This window comes from Phyllobates terribilis, unplaced genomic scaffold (assembly GCF_046119375.1).
Source record: "Phyllobates terribilis strain yellow unplaced genomic scaffold, ASM4611937v1 Scaffold_1__5_contigs__length_1240528914, whole genome shotgun sequence".
Taxonomy (NCBI): Eukaryota; Metazoa; Chordata; class Amphibia; order Anura; family Dendrobatidae; genus Phyllobates; species Phyllobates terribilis.
In genome coordinates, this window is record NW_027362761.1 from 401707495 (window position 1) to 401719986 (window position 12492).

Consider the following 12492-nt stretch of genomic DNA (forward strand, 5'->3'; position numbering starts at 1 on the left):
TTACCAATTTCACCACCTGACAGCTTTACCTGTTGCTGGTACATAAGGGCTCAGATCTCTTTCTGGAGCACCCTCCTCTGCCCTGGCTTGGCAGTGTCAGCCATCTGTTGGAGCAAGAACAATACTTCTCCCAAACAGTTACCAACAACATTAGTACCAAGTATTATGTACAAGTCTGTATCATCAGGATTAGTCCCTGGTCCTTCAGTTCCACTCTTCCCACCTTTACTGCCACATCCTTAACCCCGACTAGGTTAAAGGGAAGGCCATTGGAGGCATACACGGAAAGGTTTGGATCTGGCGGGTGCAGTTCGTCTATGGACCAGAACCTTTTGTAGAGGACATCAGGCATGATGGTTACCTGAGATCCAGTGTCCAGCAGGGCAGGTGTCGCGATGCCATCCAGCACAATGGACAGGAAAGGTCTTCCTCCCACGAACCGATGGTACCAGTTTGATGGGCCTGGTTGGTCTACTCCTGGGTGTCGGCCCTCGGCCCCAGGGTTTGCTCGTTTAAAGGACAGTTCCGCGCTGTGTGGCCTGCCTTCTGGCAGCGGTAGCAGATGACTTCTCCAGGAGGGTGACGTTGGTCGTTGGTCCTCCCACGGGGTGGCGTTGTCCTCCTCTGGGGTGGCGTTGTCCTCCTATGTGGTGGCGTTGTCCTCCTTCCTCTCCTCATCCAGGGGACGTCCTCAGGGCTGTCGACCAGTAGGATCCTTCCTTCCGGCTCGGGCTCCGCCTGTAGCTGCAGGGTGCTCAGGACAGTGGCCAGGGTTTTACTTAACTGGCGCACTTCAGAGTGTAGGCTGTCCAGCTCGCTAGGAGGCACTGTTTGCATCTTTGTTTCAGCCGTTAATGAAGGAGTAGTGGGTGCTGCGGGCACTGGGGTGGCCCCACCCTGGTAACGCTGGATAGCAGTATCTGTTGTTTCCAGGGGCAGCAGCCCCTTTATAGCCATGTCCTTAAGGGTGTCAAAGGTGGCATCTGGATGGCCTAAGGCCCACCACCGTACAGTTCTGCTCTCCTCCTGGGACTTCAACCCCCGGATGTACTGTTCCGTCAGCATTTTATTTTCATTTTGTATGCTGGCTGGACTAACCTGTTTCAGGGCCTGCAGGGCTTCCTGTAAGCGCCAGGCGTAGTCCCGGATACTGTCCTCTGGTTTCTGGACACAGTGGTAGAACCTCATCCGGAGATCTGTCTCAGTGCGGTTTTCAAACACAGTTTGCAGTCTCTTAAAGATGATGGATACTGATTCCTGGTCTGCGGCTGGCCAGGTTTCAACTTCCCGCTCTGCGGCACCAGTCAATTGTCCCACCACAACAGCAGCTCTCTGTTTACCGGTCATAGAGTACATGTCTAGCACACCGCATGTTTTTCTCTTGAATCTGGACAGGGTGTCCGGTTTGCCATTATACTGGGGGAGCCACTTCGCTCCAGGGATATACGGCAGGGCCATGGGTATCAACGGAGTCATGACCCCTGCTGGTGAAGCGGCCGCTCCGGCCTGTGCAGCGCCCGTCGCAAGTTGGGCATCAGGAGCATTAACCGGTGCTCCGGCGGCTTGCTGGTCGTCGGCCATGGTTGCGCCCCCCTAGTGAACCGGAACCTACCTTCTTCACTTTCTTAACAGGTAGGCCGCAGCTCCGCGGGTGACGGTCTTCTTCCAGGACCTTGCGTCGCTCGCGTCTGACGTTAGAGCATCCTCTGTGCTCCTTCCGGGACCTGACGCTTCCTGGTTCGACGTCAGGGGCGGGGCGTGTCCTGGGCTTCACGCGCTTCCAGCGGTTATGCCTCTCCGATTCCTGCGTTTACGCCCCTCTTCTTCCCGCGCGGCGACAGGAAGATGGCGGACAATGGCGGAAAACCTTGGAAATGGCGGGAAATCTTCACCACAATAAGTGTTACAGTTTTTTAAGGCGCACAGTACCCAGTGGCAACGGGTACGGAATCCTGTTTGTGACGCCAGAGCTGACGCGCCCCCTGGGCCGTGGGGTACTCGGCAGCCGGGCCTATGGATGCCGGTATAGGGGATATCACGGTGGCTGGCCCGGTCCATGACCCAGGGCGGTCAGTAAAAAGGGGGGGATTATTATATGGGATTTGGAAAGTTCGTGACGCCACCTGTGGAATGCGGCTAAGGGGTGCCGCCGCTGCAGAGCAGTCCTCTGGAGCTGGTGTTACGGCAGCAGGGATGGTGTGGCTCTCCACAGGTAGAGTTAGCTCCAGGGCAGCGTGGGGAGTAATGGATGGTGGTGCAGGGGAGAGACGGCCTCGGAGGAAAGACGGACACTCACACGGGGGTAAGCTTCAGTACCTTTACTGGTGATGTTGCAGGCACGGTCCAGGGTACTCCGGGCGAAGGGCACACTTTTGGACTCTCCCCAGTGAGCAGGTATAGGGCCTCCTGATCCGTGGCTTTACTCTCTAAGCTTCTGGCCTGCCTGGAACTAGGCCTAGCTTGGTTACTGTCTCTCCTTGCACCTGCTGACTTGGTGGTAGGGCCTTCTCTTTGGAGATCACTTTCCCTGGATGCAGGGGCCTCCGTGACTCCTAGCCCTGGTACTGCAATCAGCATTTGGTGAACCTGGGACCTGTAGTCCTCCAGGGGTTCCCGTGGTTCCTACTGGGTATTAAGGGTCCCTGTAGGCGCTGACCCGGTATCCGGTATATATATCGGGGTGAGCCTGGTATGCTCCTCTGCCCCCTTGTTACTTCTACCTTCTCCTCTCGCCTTTGGCCACACTCAAGGCCCTCCCTAGGCTTTCACTTGTGCTGTAGGCCTTGGCTCACCTAAGCTCTGCAGCCAGCGCGCTACCTCTTCGCTGCTCTCTGAGCGTCAGCACGTTCTCTGCTCAACTCTGAGCTCTGTCCCTCTCTGTGTCTCAGCAGGAACTAATCTGATCTGCCTGGATCCACCCTCCCTATATATGTCCCTAACGGACTCCCTCTGCTGGTCTGAGGTGGTAGGGTGGAGGTGTGTGAATGTGTGAGGGCCTCTTGTGGAGAAGTCCATCCATGCACCTTTCTGGATTCTGTGGCACCAGTGCACAGCAGGGCGCCACAGAACTGTTTTTGCATGCAAGAAAAATCACTGACTTCTGAATGAGGCCTTTCACTGTTGAGACAGGCAGAGCCGTGTGTCCATCTGGATGGTTTGCCTGGTAGTACAGAATGGTCCCATTCAAGACACGCTTGCAAAAATTTGATGTGAACAAGATTAAGTCAAAAGTGGGAATAAACATTATTTCAAATCACTAAAAAGGTCATACTTACTGATAGAGGGAAGGTTAAAATACCAGTTCTCAGTACGATATAGACAAGCTACAAGCGAAGTAGAAATAAGGCCAGACATTTTTGTGACAACCAGAAAAGAGATGGGCCAAACCTATTTGTACAATTATTATTAATGAGATAGATGATGGTACTAATAGAATCATTTTTAGTTTTTGCAGATGACACCAATCTATGTCTTACGCACTTTTCTCGACTCCAGGACTGGGCTTCGCTTCCTTCACCTATGGTCACCATCCTTTTCTATATTCCACATCAAGTTTCTCAAGTTGCCTGGCATCATCACCCAAGGCGTTTTAAGGTCGACTTACAGTTAGACACACATGTTTGTCTGAGTATTCAGTCCGTGTTGGGCTCAGAGTTGGGCTCATAGCTGTTGGAGAAAAGGGAGGAAAAACCCAAAATGTGAATATGAAAAATCACCTGATCTTTGAGAGGTTAATATACTTAGCAAATTATATGTATATAAATAGTGTGTGTAGTATAATACTGTCCTATCTTAATTCCCCAAAAGACAATATGGCACTTCCTCTGTAGAAAAAAAGGTTCAATTGCCAGAGCAGACAAGCATTCTTTACAATAAGATTTGTGAATCTGGGGAATGGCCTCCCCCTGGAGCTGGTCACAGGAGAAACAGTTAATGGCTTAAAAACAGGCAAAGACGATTTGTGAGATCAATTGAAGATAAACACTGATGTAAATGTATAGAATTCCGTTTGACAGTTGAGCCTGTCAGACCACCACTTGGGATCCTTTTTAAAATTTAGGGCAGGTTGATCCATGCTATATGGACTTTTTGAGCACCAAAGTACAAGACACTGAGACCCTTGCAACCACCAAATCCTTGGATACAAGGGACTACGTGGAACACAATTACTATATACTAAACTTCTGTTTTATGGACCACTGAAGGTAGGTCATAAACTATTACTATTACATCTTTTTGGAGGGAAACTGACAAGAAATAAATACATTCCCCACAGTCTTCAGTGCTTCTTATCTGCCTACTGTCAATGGGTGGGCTGTAATGATGTCATCAGCCTGTACATCCAGTTGTATCTTACTTAAATAGGCAAAGACCATATTACCTTTGTTTGAGTATCAGTTGATATTTCTGGACGCTGCCTATTGCTTGCTGTAGCGTCGGCGTCCCTGCCTCCTGCTAGGCAGGGACGCTGTTTCCCTCACCTCTCCGCTCCGAGCCCGGCGCCCTCCTCCCGCTCTGCTGGCAGCGCGCGCTCCTTCCCGGCCACGGTGCTTAGGGCGCGCGCGCGCGCTCCCCCCCTCTTAAAGGGGCCGCGCGCGCCGTCCTAAGGAGTCCCCGGCCAATGGCCGGAGGACTTTACCATATATAAGGCACCTCCTCCAAAATGGAGGTGCCCGAGCAATGTTGTTCCACTGTTCACTACTCTGCTTCAGCCCTCAGGTCCCGTTTCCAGTTACCTGCCAGTTACCTGCCAGTTTCCTGCCAGTTTGCTGTCTGATTCCTGCCTGTTATCCGCTTACCTGCTTGCTAGCCTGAGGTCCAACGGTCTGCCTTCCGACACCTGTCAGTCTGTCTATGGACCAGCTTGCCCGCTCACCTGGGAGCGCTCACCTGCTACCTGTCTGCTAGCCTACCTGGAGGCTCCGCCGTCACGTGCTGTGACCATCTGCCAGTCCAGAGACTCTTGCCCACTCACCTGGGAGCGCTCATCTGCTACCTGTCTGCTAGCCTACCTGGAGGCTCCGCCGTCACGTGCTGTGACCACCTGCCAGTCCAGAGACTCTTGCCCGCTCACCTGGGAGCGCTCATCTGCTACCTGCCTGTTAGCCTACCTGGAGGCTCCGCCGTCACATGCTGTGACCACCTGCTTTTCCAGAGACTCTCGCCTGCTCACCTGGGAGCACACATCTGCCATCTGCCTGCTAGCCTACCTGGAGGCTCAGCCGTCACAGGTCGTACCTACCCTTTACCCAGAGACTGTCCCGGTCACTTGCCGTGACCTCCTGCCCGTTCACCCAGAGACTGCCCCGGTCACTTGCTGTGACCTCCTGCCCGTTCACCCAGAGACTGCCCCGGTCACTTGCTGTGACCTCCTGCCCGTTTACCCAGAGACTGTCCCGGTCACCTGCTGTGACTACCTGCCTGTCTTCCCTGGTCGCCACCCGCTTCCTTACAAGGACCGCCCCCTTGTATAAGTTGCTCAGAGGTTCCGCCTCCCAGACCCGTTACAGTTTGCTCGGGCCATGGAATCCGGTGGCACCCAAGCTCCCTCGCTCTCGGACCTTTGTCATGTACTGTCCCGTCAGAGGTCCCAACAGGAGTCCATCCTGAGTCACCTGCGGAATGTCAATTCTCACCTGGACACTCTGACTGCTCCACCAGCAACCACCGCTAGTGTCTTGACTCGCAACCCGGCAGCTCCGCTGCCCACCAATACCATGGTATCCTGCTCCGGACCCCGGCTTTCTGCACCTCCTCGCTTCGGAGGCAACTCCGCTCAGGCTCGGGGCTTCATTAACCAGTGCACCCTGCACTTTGAACTCCTGTCCCACCAGTTTAACTCCGACCGGGCCAAAGTAGCCTTCATCATGTCCCATCTCACGGGGGAGGCACTGGCTTGGCTAAATCCTCTATGGGAGAGAGGAGACCCCCTGGTGTCCGACTTGCCTGCCTTTCTCACGGCTTTCCGGAAAGTCTTCGACGAACCCGGACGGAAGACCTCATCCGCGTCGTCTCTGCTACGCCTCCGTCAGGGAAGTCTCACCGTGGGCCAATATGCCATACGGTTCCGTACCCTTGCCTCGGAGCTGGCCTGGGATAACGACGCTCTGGTATCTGTCTTCTGGGAGGGTCTGTCCGGCCGTATTAAAGATGAACTCGCCGGTCGGGACATTCCTACCACTCTCGATGACTTAATAACTCTTGCCACCCGGATTGACCTACGGTTCCAGGAGGGTGCCAAAGAGGTCACCCGTGAGAGGAGGTTTCCACGTCTAGCTCCTACCTTCCAGAAACCCGTCACTCCCTCCGTTTCTCCCCAGGTACACTCTCCTGAGCCTATGCAGGTCGACCAGACCAAGATGGTCAAAACCCGTCAGGACTTACGCCGTGCCGAGGGGAGCTGCTTCTACTGTGGCAGCAAGGAGCACTGGATCCGTACCTGCCCGGAGAGGTCGGGAAACGCCTGTGTCTAGGTTCGCTCAGAGAGGTCGACCTAGACAAGAATAAATCCTCTCCATCTCTGCTGCTGTCAGTCTCAATTATCTGCGGGGAGAACCATTATTTCGAACTAGCCCAACTTGACTCTGGAGCAGCCGGGAATCTTATTTCACAGTCCCTGGTAGAAAAACACCGCATTCCCACCAAACCTCTGGCTGTACCCTTATCTGTCGCTGCCGTGGATGGGGGCCTCTTACCACGTCCCATCCAACTCATCACCGAATCCATTACTCTGCAGGTGGGAATGCTGCATTCTGAGAGCATCTCTTTTCATGTTCTGCCTGGACTCTCTCACGCCCTCTTACTAGGCCTACCTTGGCTCCAGAAACATGCACCCGTGCTTGACTGGAAGACCGGAGAAGTCCTTCGCTGGGGACAGGACTGCCATAAGACTTGTTTGGTTCCCGTTCATCCCGTCCGTCCTTCTCCTACCCCAACTAATCTACCTGGACTTCCGATTCCTTATTGGTCATTTGCTGATGTCTTTAATAAAAAGGAGGCAGAGACATTACCCCCTCATAGACCATACGACTGTCCTATCGACCTGCTACCCGGTACTACGCCTCCCCGTGGGCGTATTTACCCATTGTCCGCTGCTGAGACCCGGTCGATGTCCAAATATATTGAGGAGAATCTGGCCCGGGGATTCATCCGGAAATCTACCTCCCCGGCGGGAGCAGGCTTCTTTTTCGTTAAACAGAAGGACGGCTCTCTCCGTCCCTGTATAGACTATAGAGGCCTTAACCAGATCACGGTGAAGAATAAGTACCCCCTTCCGCTCATTCCGGAATTATTTGATCGTCTGAGGGGGGCTAGAATCTTCACCAAACTGGACCTCCGTGGGGCGTACAACCTGGTCCGTATCCATCAGGGGGATGAATGGAAGACTGCATTCAACACCCGGGACGGCCACTATGAATATCTGGTAATGCCCTTTGGTCTCTGTAACGCTCCTGCCGTCTTTCAAGAGTTGGTCAATGACATCTTCCGGGACCTTCTCTACTCCTGCGTAGTGGTGTACCTGGACGACATCTTGGTCTTCTCTCCGGATCTCCAGACTCACTGGAGGGATGTTCGTCAGGTCCTGCTCAGGCTCAGGCAGAATCACCTCTTCGCTAAACATGAGAAGTGCCTCTTTGAGCAGACCTCGCTTCCGTTTTTGGGCTACATTATTTCTCAGACCGGCCTCCGAATGGATCCAGAGAAAGTGTCTGCCATCGAGAAATGGCCTCGACCGGAGGGGTTGAAGGCTATTCAGCGGTTCCTGGGCTTCGCCAACTACTACCGCCTCTTCATACCGCACTTCTCTTCCCGGACTGCCCCAATTTCCGCGCTCACCCGTAAGGGCACTAATCCCAGAGAGTGGCCGCCCGAAGCAGAGGAGGCCTTTCTTTCTTTAAAACAGGCCTTCTCTTCCGCCCCGGTGCTGCATCGCCCGGACGGCAACAAGCAGTTCTTCCTGGAAGTTGACACCTCCTCCTCTGGAGCCGGTGCGGTACTTACCCAAAAATCGTCTTCCGGGAGAATGGTAACTTGTGGCTTCTTCTCCAAACTCTTCTCCTCTTCTGAGCGCAACTATTCCATAGGAGACCGAGAGTTATTGGCCATCAAGCTGGCATTGGAGGAGTGGCGTTACCTACTCGAGGGGGCTCTTCACCCGGTAATAACTTACACTGACCACAAGAACTTGGCTTACCTCCAGCATGCCCAGAGACTTAACCCGCGCCAAGCCCGGTGGTCCTTGTTTTTTGCTCGCTTTGATTTTGTTCTTCATTTTCGCCCGGCTGACAAAAACATCGGAGCGGTCGCCTTGTCCCGATCCTTTCTGGTGTCTGACCTCGAGGAAGAACCTAAACATATCATCGATCCCGCCAGAGTAATGCAGGTGGCTCCCGTGAGTCTAAATCGTCTCCCTCCCGGTAAGACGTTCGTATCGGTACCTGATCGGGAGAAGATCCTACACTGGGGTCATTCGTCTAAACTAGCTGGCCACGCCGGTCAGAAAAAGACCCTCCAGCTTATTACCCGGCACTACTGGTGGCCTACCCTGCACAAGGACGTAATAGACTTTGTTTCTGCCTGTGTGTCCTGCGCCCGCAACAAAGTCCCGAGACACCTGCCAGCCAGTCGCCTCCTTCCGCTTCCTGTACCTGCTGCCCCCTGGCAGCATATAGCTATGGATTTCATAACTGATCTCCCCGTCTCTGCCGGTTGTACGGTCATTTGGGTGGTCGCTGACCGCTTTTCCAAGATGGCTCACTTTATTCCCCTGCCAGGCCTCCCGTCTGCACCCGAGCTGGCTAAAGACTTTATCCGCCACATCTTCCGTCTTCATGGCCTGCCCCTCCACATCGTGTCGGATCGTGGGGTACAGTTCACCTCACGTTTCTGGAGAGCCACTTGTAAATTGCTAGACGTCACCCTGGACTTCTCCTCCGCTTACCATCCACAGTCTAATGGTCAAGTGGAGCGGATCAATCAGATCCTGACCAGTTACCTCCGGCACTTCGTTAATGCCCACCATTCTGACTGGGTGGATCTCCTGCCATGGGCCGAATTCTCTTACAACAATCACGAGAGCGAATCTTCCTCCAAATCCCCGTTTTTTGTAGTCTTCGGTCAGCATCTTCGGATCCCATTTCCCGTCTTCACCTCGGTGGATAATCCGGCTGCGGAATCTCTTGTTAACAAATTTTCCTCCATGTGGGAGAGTACCCGGTCCGCACTCCTTCAGTCGTCCGAGCGTATGAAAAGACATGCTGACAAAAAACGTCTGGATCCCCCTCAATTCCATCCAGGGGATAAGGTCTGGCTCTCGTCCAAGTATGTCCGGCTCAAGATTCCTTCCTATAAGTTAGGCCCTCAGTTCATCGGTCCTCTGGAGATCATCAGTCAGATCAACCCGGTGGCCTATAAATTGAAACTCCCAGCCAACTTGGGGATCCCTAACTCCTTCCATGTATCTCTCCTCAAACCCGTGGTACTTAATTCTTTTTCCAAGTCTACAGGTACGCCTCCTGCTCCGGTTTCCGCTGAAAACGAGTTTGAGGTAGAGAACATTCTGGCCACAAAAAGGGTAAGAGGAAAGACCTTTTTTCTGGTAGATTGGAAGGGGTTTGGTCCTGAGGAGAGAACGTGGGAGCCCCGGGAGAACATCCATGCCCCTCTCATCCTTGCTAAATTTCTGTCTGGCCTAAAAAAGGGGGGGCCTAAAGGGGGGGGTACTGTAGCGTCGGCGTCCCTGCCTCCTGCTAGGCAGGGACGCTGTTCCCCTCACCTCTCCGCTCCGAGCCCGGCGCCCTCCTCCCGCTCTGCTGGCAGCGTGCGCTCCTTCCCGGCCACGGTGCTTAGGGCGCGCGCGCGCGCTCCCCCCCTCTTAAAGGGGCCGCGCGCGCCGTCCTAAGGAGTCCCCGGCCAATGGCCGGAGGACTTCACCATATATAAGGCACCTCCTCCAAAATGGAGGTGCCCGAGCAATGTTGTTCCACTGTTCACTACTCTGCTTCAGCCCTCAGGTCCCGTTTCCAGTTACCTGCCAGTTACCTGCCAGTTTCCTGCCAGTTTGCTGTCTGATTCCTGCCTGTTATCCGCTTACCTGCTTGCTAGCCTGAGGTCCGACGGTCTGCCTTCCGACACCTGTCAGTCTGTCTATGGACCAGCTTGCCCGCTCACCTGGGAGCGCTCACCTGCTACCTGTCTGCTAGCCTACCTGGAGGCTTCGCCGTCACGTGCTGTGACCATCTGCCAGTCCAGAGACTCTTGCCCGCTCACCTGGGAGCGCTCATCTGCTACCTGTCTGCTAGCCTACCTGGAGGCTCCGCCGTCACGTGCTGTGACCACCTGCCAGTCCAGAGACTCTTGCCCGCTCACCTGGGAGCGCTCATCTGCTACCTGCCTGTTAGCCTACCTGGAGGCTCCGCCGTCACATGCTGTGACCACCTGCTTTTCTCAGAGACTCTCTCCTGCTCACCTGGGAGCACACATCTGCCATCTGCCTGCTAGCCTACCTGGAGGCTCAGCCGTCACAGGTCGTACCTACCCTTTACCCAGAGACTGTCCCGGTCACTTGCCGTGACCTCCTGCCCGTTCACCCAGAGACTGCCCCGGTCACTTGCTGTGACCTCCTGCCCGTTCACCCAGAGACTGCCCTGGTCACTTACTGTGACCTCCTGCCCATTTACCCAGAGACTGTCCCGGTCACTTGCCGTGACCTCCTGCCCGTTTACCCAGAGACTGTCCCGGTCACCTGCTGTGACTACCTGCCTGTCTTCCCTGGTCGCCACCCGCTTCCTTACAAGGACCGCCCCCTTGTATAAGTTGCTCAGAGGTTCCGCCTCCCAGACCCGTTACACTTGCATTTGACTACTACAGAAAGAAATATGACTTTGTTTGTCATGATTTTGTTGTCAGATTACTCAGGGCCAGGGGCTCCTTCCCTGTCCCTTCTGATGATGAAGATGCTGGGGCCACATACCTTGCTGAACTCCTGAATCAGCCCTATATCTGTCCCCCTCCCCCACCAAGGAAGTGGAGAGGAATAGTGTATGTATATACACAAACCAGACAAACAAGGATGCACGTACAGGGATAAATGAAACTACCAGTCATACAAATATGCACTCACAGACAACAGAGAGGAACACTAGGGAGAAAAGGAAGGGAAACTAAATAAGAGAGGATGAGGATTTGCACACAGCCAAAACACCTAGCAACAGTCAAAGATAAACACTCCAAACGCCTCTACCAACAACCAACTCCTCACCAGGCAGTACAAGACTTAACACAGGAAATCCAGATGGCCAGAGGCGAGAATATATAGGCGAGGGGAATGGCCAATACTGAACAGCTGAGATGATCCAAGCAGGGAAGCCTCAGAGACTCCAAGCTGAACAGATTAGCCCCTGCACTGCTAACTGAAACCTGCACCATTTAATGTGGAGAAGTGCTTCTGATCAGTGCAGGAGTACGTGAAATCAGACGCTGCAGTCTTCTGGCCCATCTATGTTGCGGTAAACCCGTGACATTGTTATTGTCATCCTGACCTTGTCATCTTGCCTCAGCCCCTTGACTCCTGGATTAAACTTTTGAGTTTTCCTCCATCTCCTTCTGCAGTACCTAGCTGGTTCTGGTTCTGATACATAACTGGAACCTACAATATGTCTCATCACTGACACCTCACATACTGGTGACTGAGGACCGATACCTGGGGATTCTCTGTTCCCTGATGAAGATCAGAAGATCTAGATTCTGCACGTAACAGTAAATATTTCAGAAGAATGAAACTTATCAAATCTGGCAATAGGGCACATACACTGTAACAGTTGGTTGCTGTAAAAGGTATCTATTTTTAAAAGGGTTGTCTGACCGTGAAATATATTATATTAGATGGTTGTGAATTAATAACCAGAGGCATACTCACCATCTAGTGCCACCGTGGATTAAGTGCAGGCAGCTCCAGAGGTCTGAACTGGCTGCAGAAACAATGTTTGCAAACATTGGAAATCACAAAACCTCTGCAGTCTGTGATTGACTGCAGCAGTCCTGTGATTGCCGAACAATATAGACATGGATTCCAGAGCTGATATAGACGTCCGGACTGACCGCACAGGATCGGTGGAAGCACTGGAACGGGAATGCGCCTCCGATTATAATTTTATAATTTTATAACCATCCATGTCTAAAAACATGTATTTAACTGTCAGACCCTTTTAATATAATGTTTTAATGAATGACTATAAAAAAGAGCAAAAACATAAAAGCTGAATCATTTGAAAATTACTGAAACCTCAAAATGTTTCATATCATGACCTGTAAATTACTCACTCATAATGAATTTCTGTCCATTACCATCACAGAGATATTGAGTGGTGCTATAGAAGCATTGTACTCAATCATGCAGCCTCATATCTTTATTTTTCTGGTTTAAATTACAGCTGAGAATCAACAGAAAATCTTCATGAGAAGAATCTTTACTTTTGTGTTAGTTTACACTTC

The 12492-nt window shown here is 52.8% G+C and overlaps 1 protein-coding gene across 1 annotated transcript in view; it reads right to left on the minus strand.

The window, feature by feature from the left end:
* LOC141264622 (zinc finger protein 474-like) overlaps positions 1-12492 on the minus strand; it is a 283616-nt gene that overhangs the window by 268939 nt on the left and 2185 nt on the right. Inside the window, exon 2 of the mRNA XM_073676902.1 lies at positions 3481-3666. The gene's annotated coding sequence lies outside the window, so the exon portion shown is untranslated. The remainder of the gene's footprint in view (positions 1-3480; positions 3667-12492) is intronic.